The sequence below is a fragment of the Rhea americana genome, unplaced genomic scaffold, assembly GCF_003343005.1.
Source record: "Rhea americana isolate MKP2758 unplaced genomic scaffold, rheAme1 scaffold_231, whole genome shotgun sequence".
NCBI lineage: Eukaryota > Metazoa > Chordata > Aves > Rheiformes > Rheidae > Rhea > Rhea americana.
This window is the reverse complement of record NW_028186348.1, coordinates 1,170,202-1,189,718: the sequence shown is the minus strand read 5'-3', so window position 1 is coordinate 1,189,718 and position 19,517 is coordinate 1,170,202. Positions and strand designations below refer to the sequence as shown.

The window sequence follows — 19,517 nt, the reverse complement described above, 5'->3', positions numbered from 1 at the left end:
GATGTTCAAATAAAGGAAAAGATCACTGTGGTTTGCAGAAAAACTAATCAATAACTTTGATTTCTTAGAACACAGTCCTTTTTAACATATGGAAGATCTACATCCAAAGCTTCCATCCCCCTGAACTGCTTTCAAACATCAAACATGGCAGTTTTCATTAAATGCTTAAAATCCTATTTCATGATCTTTAATCTCACTGAATACTGCCTTGACCTTATCTGAATGATTTCAACAGGATTACCTGTGAGTTATGTATTAGTGTACTGTTAGAATGAGTGTTTCAGAATATGAAAGATAAAGTTGGTACACACACCAAGACAGAGTCTGGCCATAATGAACAGCAGAGGAAATGCAGAAAACCTAACATGCCTTGTCCGAGACATTCTGAAAGGTTCCTCTGATGGATTCAACTGCAAATGTTTCCCTTTTTTTAGATTCACACAAATTTAATTCACACAAAAAAATCAATGAATTCCAGAGCCAAACCCTTCAGTGACAGTTCGCTGTAACAATGCAGAATGTCCTTGCTATTCCCGCAAGCAATTCTGAGTATAGATGTTGAAGGCAAGCTGGCTGGAGCAATTGCAGAGGAGCTTGAGAGCATCCCAGCATTCACTCCTCCTAGGCATGCTCCTATGCTGACAATGACATGTGCTTGTAATTCCCACATGAGGCTCACTCTGATATAGCACAGCCTTTCAATAATCCTCATCAGCAGTCTCTACCTTGTCCTATGCTAGCTGCAGCTCATTCAACTACTGCCTATGGAGCTACAAATGTCAGCAGGCAGCTACCACAGGCCTTGTGTGACAGTCATCTCTGCACCATAAGGTAGCGCTCCTCACTTTTGAGAGTGTGAGCAAACCAGTGCCAATTTCATGTTGAGGGACGCTGCACAACTCTAAGGGTGAGTGGCCTATTATCTTTGTTTTAAAGCTGTTGTGACCATACAAAAAGTCTGTATTACCATTGCTGTGAATTTGAAATACAGTTGGGACACATCTGACAGAGAAAATGATAAGGAAAGAAAAGCCAAACCAAGCAAAAGTGAGGAAGCAAATAACTAAGCTAGCTTAAAAATCTGTAACACACAGTCAGCTGAGCTTCAAATTACAAGAATGGATTGAAAACTACTTACTTTTCTAAGGTTTTCCTTTAGCTTGTTCCCAGAAGGATATGACTGTCACATACAGTCAAAGTCAAAATTATTTTGGTCTTTCTGTGGCCTGCAAGTTCTTAAACTCTGATCACTTAAGAGTTTCTACACCAGATATTTTCATCCTCTAATATTCTTTCTCTAATCCCTACCATTTATGTTGAGAATAACCATGTATGAACCAACAAACATAAGTCTACCCAAGTTATTTTCTAGCCTTGAAAATTGCTAATGAAATGGTAGTTAAAATAAGATACACTCCTACCATTCAGATAGTCAACATTCTCAGCATTTCTATCCTAAGCAGAGCAGAAGCCATAGTAGCACATCTCAGCAGTTATAGGAAAGTACAGACTGGGCCCACACCTTAACATTCCCTGAACTGGAGTTTTTACACTTTGCTGTATATTGTATGGTCATCTGCAGTTCTTTCAGACAGTGCTAAGTGGATATATAGGAATTCTCATCGGAAGAATCTAGCCTTGCATTAATATATTCTATGCACCTTTACCTGTGTGAGTATTTTAAAGCTGAAAATGAAGTGTATTTCTGCCTTCCCTCCTATCTGATTCTGCAGGGACAGAGTTTGTATTATTAAGTTGCAGGGGTGCCTATCCCGGCATTTAAAAAGGAACCTTAAAGCACTATGGTTCTCTTTAATAAGCACACTATAGACTGAAAACTGCCTAAAGACTTCAAATAGTTTTAAGAGTTAGTGTCTTTTACAACACCGGTTATTTCTTCTGCCTGCTCTGTTTTAGGGTAAAGTACGTTCAGGCCAGTCAGCTCCGTGTCCTGTCTCTTTTTGCCCTCATTCTTCCTGGGTTAATTTTGTGTTTGCCTTTGACTCCAGTTTGCCCACAAGATTCATCCAGATAAATGCAAGAAAGAAAACCAGATCATCTTGCATACCAGATATACTCTGGCATTCTATCTAGTCAGTTCAAACATTATTCCCCACTCAAAACTGTTCACAGCATTGGACAGAATTAACAAGTCTGTATGATGTACAATGCTCTCCTATAGTCCAATGGAAAAAATAAACTTCCCTTTACATGCTTTATTAGGAAAAGAGGATGAAAAAGGATTATTATCAAATTTCTGCTAACACTACTACATTAACAAGTACTCATAAATCTTGCCCAAGGGTGAGCCAAAGTAAGGCAACACTTTTTTCATGGGATAGGCCATGTGTATTGCTCTTTGCTTTTTGGCCTGGAAGTTTCCAAAGAAGCCTTCAAAAATCACCTTTCTCTCCTTCAGCTATCAAACCTTAACTAAAGTACTCATTTGCTATAGCAGATGCAATGGAGTTACAGCCTTCCTAATTTTTAAGCCATTAGTAAAACTCATACTGAAATACAGGTTCTAGATCAGGCCTATAGAAAGAAGAAGTCACAAGCAGACTGCATGATGGCCCTTCCCCAGCTCACTTCTCTTCTGTGTCTTTATCCTTTCGGAAAGGAACAAATCAGAACTTGGATGGCCTTCCTCAAAATCAGCCACAGCTTTTAAAGCCAGGAGGAATATTTAAAAAAAATCTGACTTAAAGCACAGTATAAACCTCAGGTTTATAGGTTTAGGTTCCTCAGGTTCCTCAGCTGGAAGCCCTGCTTGTGCTATAGTGTGCCACTGGAACAATTTCCAACTTAACTACAATGGTACATCAGCACTGTGGCAGTGTGGACTGCAACTACAGCTTCCGTTAGTGGAGCAGGAGCCATGCAGCTCCGGACAGTCATTTAATAAATGCACAGGGAGAGGGCTTTTGGATGGCTCTTTTAGGCACAACCTGAGGAATCCAAGGATGCAGAAAAACTAAATGTGTTAGAATTGCCCCTTGCAGGCCATCCAGTAAAAATAGGCCATAGGCCTTCAGATTAGTGGCAAAACTCCAGTGGTTTTAACTCATGTTGTTAAAAAACACATCTTACTTCCAGTGTGAATTTGCCTCCATTTTAGCTCCTGGACTACATTATAATTTCTATGTACTATTTTTTTTTAACTCTTAGCTATACTTTCTCCATTGAAGTTATGATGTCATAAAATAGACTATTTTCTTTTAAGTGAACTAACTAAATAAAGTTTTCGGGACTCACTAGACCATCTTTTCCAGTTTTCTAATTGCTCATCTAGCTTTTTCCTGAGTCTCTTCTAAATTTTCAGCACCCTTTTTGAGGTGTAGAATCCCCATAATAATTTCCTATTGTCTCAAACAAGGATAGTAACACTTCTTTAGTCCTGCTTTCTATCCCTGAGGCCAGATCTCTTACCTACAAAATCTCTTTGGGAATTTCAAATATGAAGTAAAATCAGAATGGCTTGTAGAAAGTGAATTAAAAAATGTCTGCCTGCAGTACCCAAAGACTGTTTCTGCTCATTTTAAAGAAGGTCCAATATCCAAAATGGCTTTGATGACTTAAGATAAAAACAATTTCCTAAACAGTAACTTTTTGTTATGAAAAACAATGAAATTATGAAAAATTAATTTTAGTGCTGCATATTCCTGCACCATTGTGATAGGTAACTTTCTCGCCACATCCTGGAATCACAAGTCAAATTTTTGTTTTCCATTAGACTGTTATTTCATATTTGGAAACAGTTTTTCTTGCCAGACACAGTTACAAGTGCAGTCCTCCAGCTTTCTGAGCACAAAGTGTACTGTTAGAAAAATGGCTCCAGTTTGTTCTTGTCTTGTTTTTTTTTCAAGTTAAAAATGATTCATAGCAGAAGCATGATGTTACACTCCAGAAGAGTGCATGTAAGCTGCTGGCAAGTCATACTCAGCTCTCAGTTCCCTACTCAGTTCTATCCAGCCTGAAAAACAGCTGCTCACAAGAGCTCTGATAAGACCATGCATCCCCTTTCCCTTCCCTATACCAAGATTTTAAAATACATATATATTCCTTTTTGTTTCAAGTTTCCTGCCCTCCATCTTGTTCCTCATGTTTCTAAGTCTATTTTAAGACTTCCTGCAAATTGGAATCAAAAAGTAACTTTGGTAATCTTCAAGCCATTGTTTCTACTGGCATCCTTCGGCAATCTGTCCCTGACTGTTAATACAATTCAGCAGCTCTATTGATGCTCTGAAAAAAAATACCATTTTTATTTATTCCACATGTTCTCAGAGTCCCCCGATAAAGTGGAAAGACCAGAGTTAAACACCAGCCTTCACAACTTAGGCCAGTTAGGGCACCTCCCTGAACTGCAGATTTTCCCATTTGTAACATTAGTATAGAAATGCTGCCTCCTTGAAAATCCTGGGATGGATGTGCAATAAAAAAGCATGTCATCAGTTATAATATGTCCAACTTCTAGACTCCTCTGTGCTAGAACAGACTGAGGCAATACAGCTCAGAAGACTATCCTGAAAACAGACAATCTCCTTCATCTGGCCTCTTAAAGAAGAGGTTTTGTGCCTAGGCCTCTGCATCTTTTTAGAAGAACGTATAGTCAAATTGTGATATGTTCTTCCTTACATACGATTCACAAGTTTGCACATGCTACATAGTCTTTGAAATAAGTAACTTACAGTAGATGACAAAAGGGTAGTCAGTCCATTGTGGCATATTCTCATGGCATAAAATACAGGCACTACTGGCTACAGTATTTAAGATATCAAATACATTTCATACTCAAAATGTCCCACGTGCATACTCAGAAGTATCCAGACGCTTTACAGAGGAATGGGACTTTTTAAGGGCAAGCTGCTAAGAGCTAATGGATTGAAATACAAGGTAACAACAGGGAATTTGCAGAGATAAGATAACATGATTTAATGCTGTTGAGAAGCTGCTCCAACTATGAAGGACTGATTGGTTTAACTGCTGGGATGAGTTCCTAAATTAGATGGTGAGATAAACTGAACTCATGAGAGTGGACTGAGTTGTTTAAATTACACACTTTGCTCCCCAGACTCTACAGTGATACCTTTCTGAAGTGGGTAGGAATGCATTCAGTGTTGACACTATGCTTTCCACCTTGAAAGGGCTCCAGCAATTTTATCTAATTAAATCGTAGAGCCCTGAGGATGCAGTTAGCCTTGACCTAACCTAGAAGATTATTCACATCCTGATGTTCCTCCAGAGAGCCCATATAGCTTAAAACAGGTATTTTGTGGTTGTTTATCATATTATGGCATCAGTTCAAATGGTTTATAGTAAATGCCTAGCTGCATATAGCATACAATTTGAGTCTATATGTATGTATTTGTGCTACTTACCATACGTATGTAGTGGATACAAGCATGTCTTAGATGAGTAATTGATGGTCACACACCCCAGTAACATGCAGGCCCACTGAAATGACAATTAACAGTATTTTAAACTTCTACAAACTGTTTAGTAGCTATAGAAATAAAATCTTCAAATGAAGTATAACCCATTTCAGTCTTGTCATGACTGATTGTAGGACTTCTTTTATAAGATATATATATATATGCACTCCTTTTATAGGATTTAGTTCTAGCAATGACAACAGTAAACAGATACTAGTAAGCTGGCACTAATACTAATAGTACCTAGAGAGTTTGCAAAAAATACCTCCATTTAAACCATGCCACCTCTCACTGCAAGTTATTCTGTTATGGCACAATGGGAATTTCTCTAGTTGTATTCTTTTTTTAACTGGAAGAACCTTTTGCTTTCCTTGTTACAGCATGTATACAGGAGAGAAGCATGAGTAAATCCTTCCAGGATGAGATATCTCAGGATCTGAAACAGAAGGTACACCTGTTTCTGATGAGAACTTCACTTCTTTGGTAATTGCTGGAGTATGGCCTTTTGCCACTCAGAGTCAGTGACCAACCCAAGCACCCAGTAATCACAAGCTGAGCTTCAAAATTTTGAGAGTAACAATTCCTGCCCACTATCCCTAAAAGTGAGTTTCTTGCCTCCATATTTCAGCCTTTTATGTTTACTTCCAAGATTCTCTTCAGGACTGCAATGGTTAGAAACCTGTTTAAAGTGAGAGCCCTGGCTCCTCATAAATCACTTGACTATGTATACTGAGGCAATAAGACAGATAGTGTTGTTCAGAGAGACATGAGTTTTGCCTTTAGCAAGCAGCACTGCTCTCCCATATTCCTCCAAGTGTGTCTGTGCATAGGGACTAATATCTCAAGTCTCCTTTTGACAGATTCCAGTACCTGCCATCCTCCAGCTTTGATCTTGTCTCCTCTCCCCTTTCATTAAGGAGTCTTATCAAGCCTTAAGGAAACTGTATGGAGTTAACCTACTGAAAACATGCTGCCTTCACTGCCCTTCCCACTGCCAGTTGCTAAAAATACAGCAGTTTTGTTTTGTTGCATTTGTCTTACTCAAACCTCTGGTGCTTCCAGCCCTAGAAAAAGCCTGTTGGCCTCCAGCAATTCTGAAAGGAGCTATGAGGCCTTGAACAGAATTCTTGAACTATATGAGCAATCCACAAAATAGGCCAGGAAATGTGATATTGCTGATTGTTTTGAACCTGCTGGCAATTCTGTGTTAGTGCTTAGAGATTTGCTCAACATCAGAGAATACATAAAAGCCTCTCTAATATGCACAGTGACCAAGAAATGCACTGTAAGCAACCAGAGTTTGTGGAGTTTGATGGACTGTTTCCATCTGGCTATTTCCCAGCATATTGCTCTGGGCTTTGTGAGGCTTCATACTCGCAGATGCACTGCAGTATTTGGATCATTTTCTGCATGAGTGAGTTTTTGCCAGACTACCATCCATTAAAACGCTCATTGAGATACGAACAGCAGCCAAATGTCTGCACTGTAATTGAAGGTATGCCTATAGCCCATGTGAGCACAACCAAGCTACTGCTAGCTACCTAGCTTGTGTGCCAATAACAGTAAAGCCATGGTCTTCAGCATAGGCTATACTAAACACAAAGGAGCTTGGGAACTGATTTAGTAGCCAAAGGGCATGCAGATACATTACTGGTATCAGTGACAGTAAAGCCGGAACAGGCAGATCTCTACACGTTACAGTCTGGGGGGATAGGCAGCATCTGTACATGTTAATAGTGTGCAAATTAGCAGCATTTCACCTCACATTAAGGCATAGACTGAATCATATGAAAAACAGGAGATTTTATCACTTGAAGGCCTGGATTCTAAAGGATTCAGAGCTTTGTTTTAGCTAAATGTGGATAACAAAAAACGAAGTATTTACATGAACCACATAGGACATATGGGCCTTGAAGGAAACAACAGGAAACCTTTTAAGGGAATGTGACCTTTTTTTTAGTGTACTCTCTGATGCTTGCTGCTTGGGATTGGGTCAGCAGTGTCCCAAGAAGTGGAACTCACTGTATTCTAGTACATCTGGTTCTTGTCCCGGCAGGTTTGGAGAGGTGTGAAAAAGAAAAATGGCTGTTTTAAAAGCATTAACTGAGTTCCGCTGAAAATCAAGGAAGTTCAGTTCACATTTCAGCCAGCAGCTTGTGGTTTGGCACAAAACAGATTTTCTAGTTCACAGTGGGATGTAAACACCCTGCATGAGCACTGCTCTTCTTTAGGAGACATTTGGCCACCTGCTTGAGCGTTCATCTTGCTCCAGGCTTATTAAAAGTGCCCTGGGATTTGTTAAGGAGCGGCAGTAAATAGCCTTTTGTTCTCTCTGTTTTAGATAGCTTTGAAATCTTTTCCCAAATCCCAGGAGAAAGGGGAAAAGCGAAGAGCAGATTTTCACACATGTGGTTGATGCTCTGCCCAAGAGCCTCATCTCATTTTACCTCAGGGCCTTCCCGCCCGCTCCGCCCCGGCCTGCACCCAGCCAACCTACCGCTCTACCCACAGCACATCCAGCAGGGCCCAACACGCCCCCCCCGGCCCCGCCCCAGCCTTCCAGAACGATCCCCCACCGCCTTCCAGAGCGATCCCCTGCTGTCCAGAACGATCCCCCGCCACCTTCCAGAACGACCCCCAGCCATCCAGAGCAACCCCTCACACCTTCCAGAGCGACCCCTCACCGCCTTCCAGAATGATCCCCCACCGCCTTCCAGAGTGACCCCTCACCGCCTTCCAGAACAACCCCCCGCCATCCAGAGCGACCCCTCACACCTTCCAGAGTGACCCCTCATCGCCTTCCAGAACGATCTCCTGCCTTCCGGAGCGATCCCCCACCTTCCAGAGTGACACCCCGCCGCCTTCCAGAACGATCCCCCACTGCCTTCCAGAACGATCCCCCACCGCCTTCCAGAGCGATCCCCTGCTGTCCAGAACGATCCCCCGCCACCTTCCAGAACGACCCCCAGCCATCCAGAGCAACCCCTCACACCTTCCAGAGCGACCCCTCACCGCCTTCCAGAATGATCCCCCACCGCCTTCCAGAGTGACCCCTCACCGCCTTCCAGAACAACCCCCCGCCATCCAGAGCGACCCCTCACACCTTCCAGAGTGACCCCTCATCGCCTTCCAGAACATTCCGCCCTCACAGCCATTAAGCAAATTGTTGCCTTTAAACTTCCTTGTCAGCCAGCCGCAGACGCTTCTGTGACTAATCAACATGAGACCACAGCTGCCTTTAGGGACCTGCTTAGCCTTCTGAGTACTTGCTGACTTAAAATGAGAATTTTGTGGTGTTTAGCATCCCTGCGAGCCACCTTGGAGCTCCCAGGTTAGCAAATACACGAGGAATCAGCATCTCCTTGCACACTTGCACAGCCTATGTGCCTGCATATAAGTAAGTGTGAAACTGTACTGGAATACAGATTGGCAATAGTTTTACAGTGGAGAAACAATTTTCTTTTAAATAGATCCTTTGTGATAAAAATTGAAGGGACTTACTGCATTGTACTGAATCACAGAATCGTAGAATCAGTAAGGTTGGAAGGGACCTCTGGAGATCATCTAGTCCAACCCCCCTGCTCAAGCAGGGTCACCTAGAGCATGTTAGACAGGGTTGCATCCAGGCGGGCCTTGAAGATCTCCAGAGAAGGAGACTCCACCACCTCTCTGGGCAACCTGTGCCAGGGCTCCATCACTCTCACAGGGAAGAAATTCCCCCTCACGGTCAGGCGGAACTTCCTGTGCTTCAATTTCTGCCCATTGCCTCTTGTCCTGTCACACGGGACAACTGAAAAGAGTTTGTCCCCGTCCCCTGGACACCCTCCCTTCGGGTACTTGTACACATTGATCAGATCCCCCCTCAGTCTTCTCTTCCCCAGGCTGAAGAGGCCCAGCTCTCGCAGCCGTTCCTCCTAGGGCAGGTGCTCCAGCCCTCTGATCATCCTTGTAGCCCTACGCTGGACTCTCTCCAGTAGCTTCATGTCTCTCTTGTCCTGGGGAGCCCAGAACTGGACGCAGTACTGGAGATGAGGCCTCCCCAGGCTGAGTAGAGGGGCAGGATCACCTCCCTCAACCTGCTGGCAACAGTCTTCCCAATGCACCCCAGGAGACCATTGGCCTTCCTGGCCAAAAGGGCACATTGCTGGCTCATGGTCAACTTGTCATCCACCAGCACTCCCAGTTCCTTCTCTGCAGAGCTGCTCTCCAGAAGGTCAGCCCCCAGCTTGAAAGTATTTATAAAGCTAACAGAGTTGTATAGATATATTTAAAATATACCTAGAAGAAAGTAAGGTGAGAAGTACAGTTTTTCAGCTTAAAAAACCTGAAGGGACTTCATTGTTCTGAAGTTTTGATACCTTTGTAAATATCCTTTGACTTAAGTGGTTCCCCCCATGCATGTATTTAGCTTTAGGCTTCAAACTCCAGTCTGTGCTCCCTTATGCTAGATTTATTTATTTTTTTCTCATTCCTCCAGACTTACAAATACTGGACACACACAGAGGTGCCTCGAAATTTGTACTTTCTTCAAGGACCATGTTATAAAAGGTAAGGCACTAACCTTATTAGGTCGGAACTAATTCCTCGAGTGGCTCAGACTTCCTTTCTTCTTAAACACAGGCCTTCCCAGAGCAGTAAATGCCTAAGTTTAGAAACCAATCCCCTTTCCAAATGATATACACCTGAAAATCTGCTAGCTTCCTTGGAATATGACAGGAGCAAGTAGCATCCTGATCTCAATAACCCACTGCTGGCTGACTGGTGTGTCATGTCCTTTTGGATAGAGGAGTAGGGAAATACTGCCTCTGCAAGCCTCAGGTGTAGGCTGGGGATTTAAAACCATACATAAACTCTTCATAAACAGTAGGTTTTTTGGTGAATACTGAATTTGCAGTGCTGAAAAATAGTGAATCATTAATGACATGTAAAATAATAAAATGGTGTTGAGAACAGACCAAACATAACATAGGATACAAATGACTTTAATATGTTATGTAGAATATGGTAACTAAAATATAATACATAAAACATATATACATCAGATATGACTTATCTGAACAATAGTTAACAAAATATGTTAAACATAGCATATAAATGCATGTATTTTAATTACATAAATCATATGTACTGAAAATTTTGTTAATCTGCTATTCAGATTTTTAAACAGTACATGCTTCAGATGAGCCCTCTTCTTAGGCACGTGTACAAGGGTGCATGTATATTTTCACCTCCAAAAGCACCACTGGTCTGTATTCCTTTCATTAAGTAGAAATCAGAATATGTAACATTTTTCTCCTTTAAGTATCCTTCAGTTTAAATGCAGCTTTACTGACCTTCCTGTGCATTTGCTGCAAAGCATGCACATTTACAATATCTTGCCACCAAACACTCTGAACTACTCAGAACAATGAAGCACTCTCTGTGAAGGAAACTACTACTTTAGGATTTTTGCTAAGCTAATGTCACTCGTATTTGAGTTGAATGCCCAAAGCTCATTTTAATACTCTGCTCTTAGAAGGAACACTTACCTGACAGTGTATATATGTCTGGTATTTCTGCCTGCATTTTTCCTGCCATTTTAATTAGTATTGGATTAATTACACTCCAATTATGCAAGGTGATGAGTGCTCTCTCTTTTTGCAGCAGCAAGTGAGGTTTTATTAAGTGTGCTCAGGCACCTGATCTTCATACTTGGAGTTTCAATCTATGTCCTGAGAGTTCCCAATAAACCTCTGAGATTCCAGTGAATTCTGCATTAAGAGAAGAAATTTTAGGGCTTGATGTCCTTTGCAGACAATAGCTTTTTAAAAATAATCCTTTTCAGAACATTTTTATGTTCACATTGTAGTGAACGATGAGCAGGGAAATTTTTCTTTTTCTCTTTGGAGGTTGTCTTTAGCATATAAAGTGTTGTTCTTTATTTTAATTATTATTCTGATCTTATATGTGCACACAGCTTGTCACTGCTTCCATTTTTGCAAAAGCAGTACAGGAAATGTATAATCTGTTTCATAGAAACTGATCTGAAATTTCATAGCCACAAAAATCTGTGCAGAGGTTTTCATCATTTATCTTGATTTTCTGTATACACATTATCCATTTAAAAGTTTAAACGCCATCTAACACCAAAGGGAAGTGATAATATGTTAGGCTGAAAGCAAGCGATAGGAACTTGTTCTCACAGCTACACACTACATATGGAATGAGCTTTCACATTGGATGGGTTAATTTCACCAGCACAGTTTCCTTTCTGAACTGAAGAAATACTATTCATGAAATAGGAGGAGTTTAAAAATCCTCCCTCTGAACCAGTTTGCAGCCAGACCTAGTAAGCATCAGATTCATTCTGATCTTGAGAAGGTAAGTTTTCCTTTAGTTGTTCAAATGAAAAAAGATTTAGCCCTTAAGATTTTTGAGCTTCCCCCAACATTGCACTGGCATTCATGAAACTCCATAGGGAGAATTAGAATAGACTACCCACAGGCGTTTTTTCCATGGTGTGTAACACAGATCCCCAGTTGTTCTTTTGGCAGCATAGGTTGAACCCAGGACCTCTGAATCTCAGAGCATACTTACTGCTAGAACTAAATATGTCCATAAACTCAAACGCTGCAGGTGGCTCATAAATCTTGTCTCTCCTCTCAACAGCAGAGTGTGCATGTGAAACTGTGGAATGTGTGTGTTAATGTGGGACCTACATAAGAGGGGTAAAAGTTCAACTTCTTTGTCTGCACTGGTTCCCTTTGAGTTGTATCACAAGGGCACCACTGGCCTGGCAGAGACAGTACCACTGAGCCCAGCTTTAAGGTCAGTGAGGTCAGAAGAAAAAGCCCTGCAGAAGGGAAGCTATTTGCACTGGGCATGAAGCACAGAGAAAATATCTGGGTACTTTTAACATAAGCAGTGGCAGGAACTGTGTAGATCTGACAGATGAATAGGACTTACAGGGAGAAAAGCAACAGAAAGAGAAAGAAGACACCAATTAAAAAGATAAGTAATGTTAGACAAATCATTTGTTGCTCTGTGCCTCTATAAAACAGTAAAAGCAATACTATCTCCTTTGAAACGCAGTTTGAGAGCTGTAGAGGAACCGTACAGTGTAGGAACAAAGTGTAGGAACAAAGCCTTTCTTTTTCTCCGTGCTGTTGATTTTTCAGTCTGAAATCCAGGGAAGAGATGTACAGTGTGCTGCTGGGTCAAGAAATTCTGCCTCTGTGCTCTCTTGAGGCTCTGTGCCTCAGCTGCTGTTATTACAAAGAGAGTTGGTGAGTGAAGATGGTGAAGAGGCTAAGTGTAGTAATTTCAAAGGGAAAGGGATCACGTTATTCTTGTACAGCCCCTTTTTGTTACTGGAATGTAAAGCTCTATATTTACTGTTATTTTATTAGTCCAAATATAATGTGTCTCTTAGTGCTTTAGGAAAGAATGTCTGTATGATGAACTGAGCTTGGAATTTCAAGCTTTCATATTCTAAATGGCAATTCTGAACAGTCTCTAGATGCTTATTTTTGTGCCATGGAAGAAGGCCCTGGGCATCTCTAATCTATTGTTTAGGGAGATGCTTACTCTGGTAAATTGACTGTGTTCTGAAAGATGACTTATTTTGGCAATCTTGGAGCACTGGAGAGAGAAACCTCTCTTATGGGTAATTGTAGAGTAATATTGAGAAAGTGTGTATGATATCTAGTGCATGTGATTTGATTTTACTGGATCCCAGTCTTTATGCATTATGCTTTTTTTTCAATAACACCAGATTCTACAAGATGTAGACATCAGTCAAACAGTCTGGTTATATATTCTTAGCATTCTGAATTATTTAAGGTAGAAATCATCTAACTTTAGAATCATAGAATCAGTAAGGTTGGAAGGGACCTCTGGAGATCATTTAGTCCAACCCCCCTGCTCAAGAAGAGTCACCTAGAGCATGTTAGACAGGGTTGCATCCAGGCGGGCCTTGAAGATCTCCAGAGAAGAAAACTCCACCACCTCTCTGGGCAACCTGTCCCAGTGCTCCGTCATTCTCACAGGGAAGAAATTCCCCCTCACGGTCAGGCAGAACTTCCTGTGCTTCAATTTCTGCCCACTGCCTCTTGTCCTGTCACACGGGACAACTGAAAAGAGTTTGTCCCCGTCCCCTTGATTCCCTCCCTTCAGGTACTTGCACACATTGATCAGATCCCCCCTCAGTCTTCTCTTCCCCAGGCTGAAGAGGCCCAGCTCTCGCAGCTGTTCCTCATGGGGCAGGTGCTCCAGCCCTCTGATCGTCCTCATAGCCCTACGCTGGACATCAAAAAGGTAGACATCTACTGTAAGTTTTTTGCCTAGGAGCCTTCCATGGTGAATAGAGAGAGCACAGTATTTTCATAAAGTGATTCAACATCTGCAGTTATTTGTCTTCTTCTGTTGACTATAGGCAAGGTACAGACAATTAAGTTACCTAGATAGCTAAAGCCAAATAAGATTAATTCCTCCCTTCCCACCCCAGTGAATTTTAGGAGTAAGTACATGCCCTCTTCTGTATCAAGGAGTGTAGTCACTGTTGAGTCATGAAGAAATTATTTTTCCTTGTTTCATTCCCCAGCCTCATAAGTCCTTCTTCCACTTTGCCCCGAGACAGCAGGCGTTAGATACTGTCTGAGGCATGACACAAGATAGGAGATAGTTACGATCTCTTCAAACACACTAAGAGCAGATGGGACCATTTGATGATTTAGTTCTACCCACGAAGTGCAGGATTTTGATATACTTCTCAAGTGTTAAACAGTCCAGACCAGATTAGAGTTGGGTATGAAAATAATGATTTTTCTGTTAAACTGACTCTAAATGCTTCTTTCTAAAAGTTGAAAATTGGATTAACAGTGTATTCTACCCAGTATTTTGAGATTAGTTTCTAAATTAGAAAATAAGATCTATGTAAGATTAACTACTGCCACTATCTGGGATAAAAGCAACATGTTTTCTCTCCCTTAAAACAGAATCGAATAACTTATCTTTTAGAAAGTTATTTTCAAGTACACATCTTGATCTTATTCACCATTTCTGCTACATGATAAAAATATGTCTTCCAACAATATAGGGCATAATATATTATGCTTCCTCGATTTTTATTTGCATATTTACAAAATTCTTTTCCCCAGGCAGTAAATCTTGCCATACCAACGCAATCTATACTCTAGATAAACCTATTGCTTTAAGATGTTTAAACAGTTGCAATAAAATATATAAAGCATTTCTGTAAAATTCAAGAAAAATTAATACAATTGAAAAGAATTTTACCTGTCCAAGTGAGTGCTTATTCTGCACATACTTGTGTTTTAAAAATACAGTGGCATTTTCAGCTATCAGAAATACACCATCTCTTTTGTTAAACCTTCTTGTCATGGCATAACTTTCTTCAAAATCTTACTGATGATTAAAAAAAAAAGTTAGTTACGACCAATCTGCAAACAGGGTTTCAAGAATGTGAAGTTGTCATGAACTCTTAACCCTATTAGTCAGTTAGACAGACTAGCATCATTTTCCACTGTGACACCTCTGGCAGGTGTTCTAGAGGGAAATCCTTGTTGAGTCTGGCATCGATGTAACCTCATGATGGTATGTCATGCTGTGCAACATACGAGCAGGCAGCATCCGTATCTACAAGTGGATTCTTCAGTGTTGCACCTGTAATATAAGCAGAAACATCCTAAGTGTCCACACAACTATTTCCACTTTTTTATTTAACAATATTTTGTTATAAGAATGAGTGAAGGAAAATAGCTAATAACAGGAATAAAAATAGGCTACCAGCAGAGTGCAACTGGTACCAAATTAGCAATGTCATAAGAGTTTCCAGTTTTGTCGATTCAAATGCAAATACTGTTTCAGTCACAGAATACTGTAGTTCTCAGCCTTCTCTGTGACTCTAGTAAATCTGTGACACTAAAATTGATCAAATGGGTGCAGGTGGATCCCTCTGTTTCTCTCTATAGTTATGCATGTGTCACCTTGCGGGAGGCCAGGGCAGGTATGGCAGAGTCCTTTGCCAGGCTTCACCAAAGTGGCTTGCTTTGTGGGTGGGAAACCAATGATTTATAGAAGCCCAGGATTAGATTTTGAATTAGGTAATAGAAGAAAGAATATGCCCACTCTTCATACAGACATCGCTCATGAAGGAACAGCTATAGGTATTCCTGAAAAATAACACCAAATTAGCCAGAATTGACCTCTCTGGTGTATTGAGACTTAATAGCTTGTTTGAGTATGAGCTCTTGTAGATATCATTCAGAGTATAGCTATTTCTGCACTCTGATTCCTTCATGCCAGCTGCTAATATTTCCCTATTGCAAGAAGGAGACAACAAAAAGGTAACTAGGCAGGCAGAGGAGTCTGGCTGATGAAAAGAGCGGTACAGTGTCTCAGCAGAATTCCTGAGAGAAGACTCATTCACCAGTCACCACTACACCAGCAGGATTTCATTCTTAGTATGTTTTCAGTGTAAGCACTTAAGTAAAAATTACTTTTATTTATATTTCAGTTCATATAAATGGAAACTTACTCCCTCGCAGCTAAAGTGGTTATTCTTATTCAGTGACTCATGTGTCCACCATACACAACCAACCTGTCTGAGCTCTTAGGCAGCAGCATAAAGGGCTAATGTCTGCCCCTGTTCAAAGTAGCTAGGAATAGCTACATTCCTGACCCAGGCATGCTTCCCAATCAGGGAGGAGGCTTAATCCTTCGAGAAACCCAAACACAAATATGCTGCAGTTTGAGTAGCCAGCACAGGAATTTGTGGTATGCAGAACCTTACTGCGGTTTTAATCTAGAGACTGTTTTTCCATGCACTAAAAGTGAGCAATGAACCAATTTGCCCCATGTAGCACTGTGCAGTACAGCCTGGAAATTATCAGAGTGTTGCCAGTTCATTAGGGTGGGATACAGGATTCCCTCACGGGAGGCAAATCAGCAGGACTGCCAAGGGAGCTATGACACCTAGTGGCTGATCTTTCATTTTTCAGGCCCTAAATACATAATCTTGCTGAGTCTCTCAAATAGTAGCCTCAGGCAGCAGGTCCTTGCTGCAGTATTTTTGCATCGTAGATGTGTTTCTGTGGCTGGATGAAGCCAGGTCGACTAAGATTTTGAGATTTAAGATTTTTAAGATTGCTGCTTACAAGTACAGTTTCTTTGCCATGCCCCAGCCATCTGGGATGCTTGCTAATGGTGACAGCTTAGGCACATGAAAATCCCCACATTACCTGAATGCTGACAATGCCCCAAAAAACAAAGAGGTTAGCCTGTACCTGGAAAAAATGATCTGAAAAGCTGTGAGGTGTGAGAGCATTCCAGCTGTTTGGATTTTTTCTACTGAAGGTAATCTTCTGGGCTCCCGGTATGTGTCCTGTCTTCAAGAGGCATGTCTGTCAGCTTGTAAAGTAAAGTGGTTTGCAGATCTCTAAAGCCTCATCTGCTGTAAAAAATCTCACCAAAGTCCTGTTGCCCCTGTGAGATAAGTATAATTTCTGTTTTACGATGAAGTAAACAACAGACTCAGAATGGTGAAATATTTATTCAAAGTATTACAGGTTTGTGTCAGAATTAGTAACAGGATGCAGAAGTTCAATGTGTGTTCCCTGCTCTGAGCCCTGGGGTGTGCTTCTTTCTCCTTGACAGCCCAGAAGACAAGGTCAGAAGACATAAAGCCTTTGGCAGCAATTGTGAGAAATGTCCACCACGCAGATCTCACCTGGTGATCTGCATTTTTATGAACTCAAAATGCAGCTTATGATCACTGAAAAATCCTAAAACACTTGTGAGCATCTTGGCCTTGAAAAAAGTACAGAAAGGATTTTGATAGTTCAGCACATCTCGTGTTCGTGTCCTGTTTGTAACGCATCAAGTGGCATAGGCTGGATTGTACGCTAGTGTGGACTCAGAAAGTTTAAGCCAGAAGGATTTAACGATTATGTTACTTATGCAGTTAACTCATTTTGTGAAGCAGTGTGTTGTCACCTGGTGAGCACAAGGTGGCAGAGCAGGAATACCAGTCAGGTTAATGGAGTGGGTTGCAGCAAGGCAGTAGATCTGGTGCTGGCCTTTTAGGTCCAAACACTGTCCCTGGCAGTGCAAGAGGGGTTTTCAGTCTCCTATTTCTGAGGTCACTCGTCATCATCATTATAGATTGATCCAGTTCCCTGGCAGAGTGTTTCACTTTTTATTATTTCCTGGGCAACTTATTTCATTTGCAGATTCCCTAGCATTTGTGGGTGAATACCATCTCAGCTTTTATTCATACTAATTAATCAGTTCCTTCTATTAACTATCCCTTTGTGATTCAGTTTTGGTGGTATCTCAGCTGTACCTGCCAACTAAAACTGTGGAATAGTCTCAGTGATGTCCAAACTCTCAATTCCTTCCTTATACATTCGACGATCTGTTTGTGATGTGACTTTTTCTTTTATCGATTGAATTTCTAAGCCTCACTGTACATACTTTGAATTTTGTGGTTATTTTTCTTTTTGAGGCTTATTCTTGAATCTTACCTTATCTTTTCCACATATTATCTTAAAAATACAACATTTGTGATCTTTTGTTCACTGCAACAGAATACTGGCACTTTAAGGCCAAAAGGGATGCTATGCAAGATCAGTTCCTCATATGCCTGAGGCAATTTGTTTAAAAATGTTTGATGCAGCCTTTGCTAGGGAGAAGAGTATCTTGGGAGCTGTTAATGTCAGGGACAAGCTAAAATCTAGAAAACTCAGGCCACTGATCCCTTAAGGGCCTGGGATGAAGCATTTCATAGCAGGGCAATGTAAGGTCCCTCTTTATCTTGTCTGGGACAAAGGTATGTCTGTGTTACAAGCCTCAGAATTCAGGGTGATTAAATGAGTGAACCACATATTCTGACAAAGAGTAGGCTAATGCAGACTCCTAAGCTATCAGAAGAGGCTGCTGATTGCAGTTGAAGGAGATTTTAAATCACTGGAAAACTAATGACAGTACCCTAGCCCCATACCCCTAAAAAACCTGATGAACTTAATTTAAGTAGATGCTGGGAAAGGGAAAGTGAGGCAGGCATTTGCAGGAATTGTTTCCACCATGACAGAATGCCTTGAAGCATTTTTCGTCTACCGTGGTCATTTGAATTACTGTAACCTTGTTGCCAAGGTTATTTAATATCTCTGCTTTAGCATTATCATGCAGAGCTAATTGCACCAGCTGGTTATGCAGATTAGAAGTTAGCTGGGAATTTCTTGCTGGAATTATTTTCAGATAGGGAATACACTGCTTTTCAGAAGTTTAAATTTTCTTTGTGAAAATTCAGTTCTACTAGAAAAAAAATCCTTCCAGGAAAAGAGGAAAGATGACTCCCTGCATAGAAGCCTTGCCAGTTAAGAGTGCAGAATTGGTTGTAATGAGCAGGCACAACACAAATGGACAGTCTGTCTCAATGATCTGCAATGGAGTTATTCAGAACTCTCTTTCCATAAAACAATGTATTAAAAATTGTAATAAATAATTAGCAAATTTTTAAAAATAAAAAATACTTTTCTTTCATTTCCCAGCCTCCTCAATTTCTCAGGGCATGTATCATTTCTGAATAGTGCTATGAGCAACTATGCACACTTACAAAAAAGTACTATGATTTTTTCAGAAGCACATTTTGTAGGAAACTTTTAGTAGGACTGGCAATACTAGGTTGGATTTCAGTCCTCCTAAAGACTGACCACCCACAAGGAAAGGGTTTGCAGCTATTCTGGTGCCCCATGTAATATTTTGATTCTGAACACTATATGTTTTTGCTTGCTTGCAGACCTCAAATTTTCAACCTGAGTCAGTCAGCTTTGGACAGGAAAGAAGTACAGTCCAGGCACTACTTCCTGTCCTTCTCCAGCATTTATATGCCACTCAGTAGGTACTCAGAAACCAAAGCATTGTTTTGCAGGTAGAACATAAGTTCCTTCATTGCTCAAGGACCAGGACTGTATTAAATATTTTGCCATTGTGCAGATATGCACAGATCAGCACACTGAGATTTGACCTGACAAACAGTAATGTTGCCAGAAGCCACCTGTATGAAAAGTGTACTTTTCATTCCCA

General features: G+C 41.0%; 1 protein-coding gene across 1 annotated transcript in view; it reads right to left on the bottom strand.

Annotated features, from left to right (window-relative positions):
* Positions 1 to 14,571: 14,571 nt before the first annotated feature.
* Positions 14,572 to 19,517, bottom strand: part of AMER3 (APC membrane recruitment protein 3) — a 38,619-nt gene continuing 33,673 nt past the window's right edge. The window contains exon 3 of the mRNA XM_085306111.1: positions 14,572 to 15,095. The gene's annotated coding sequence lies outside the window, so the exon portion shown is untranslated. The remainder of the gene's footprint in view (positions 15,096 to 19,517) is intronic.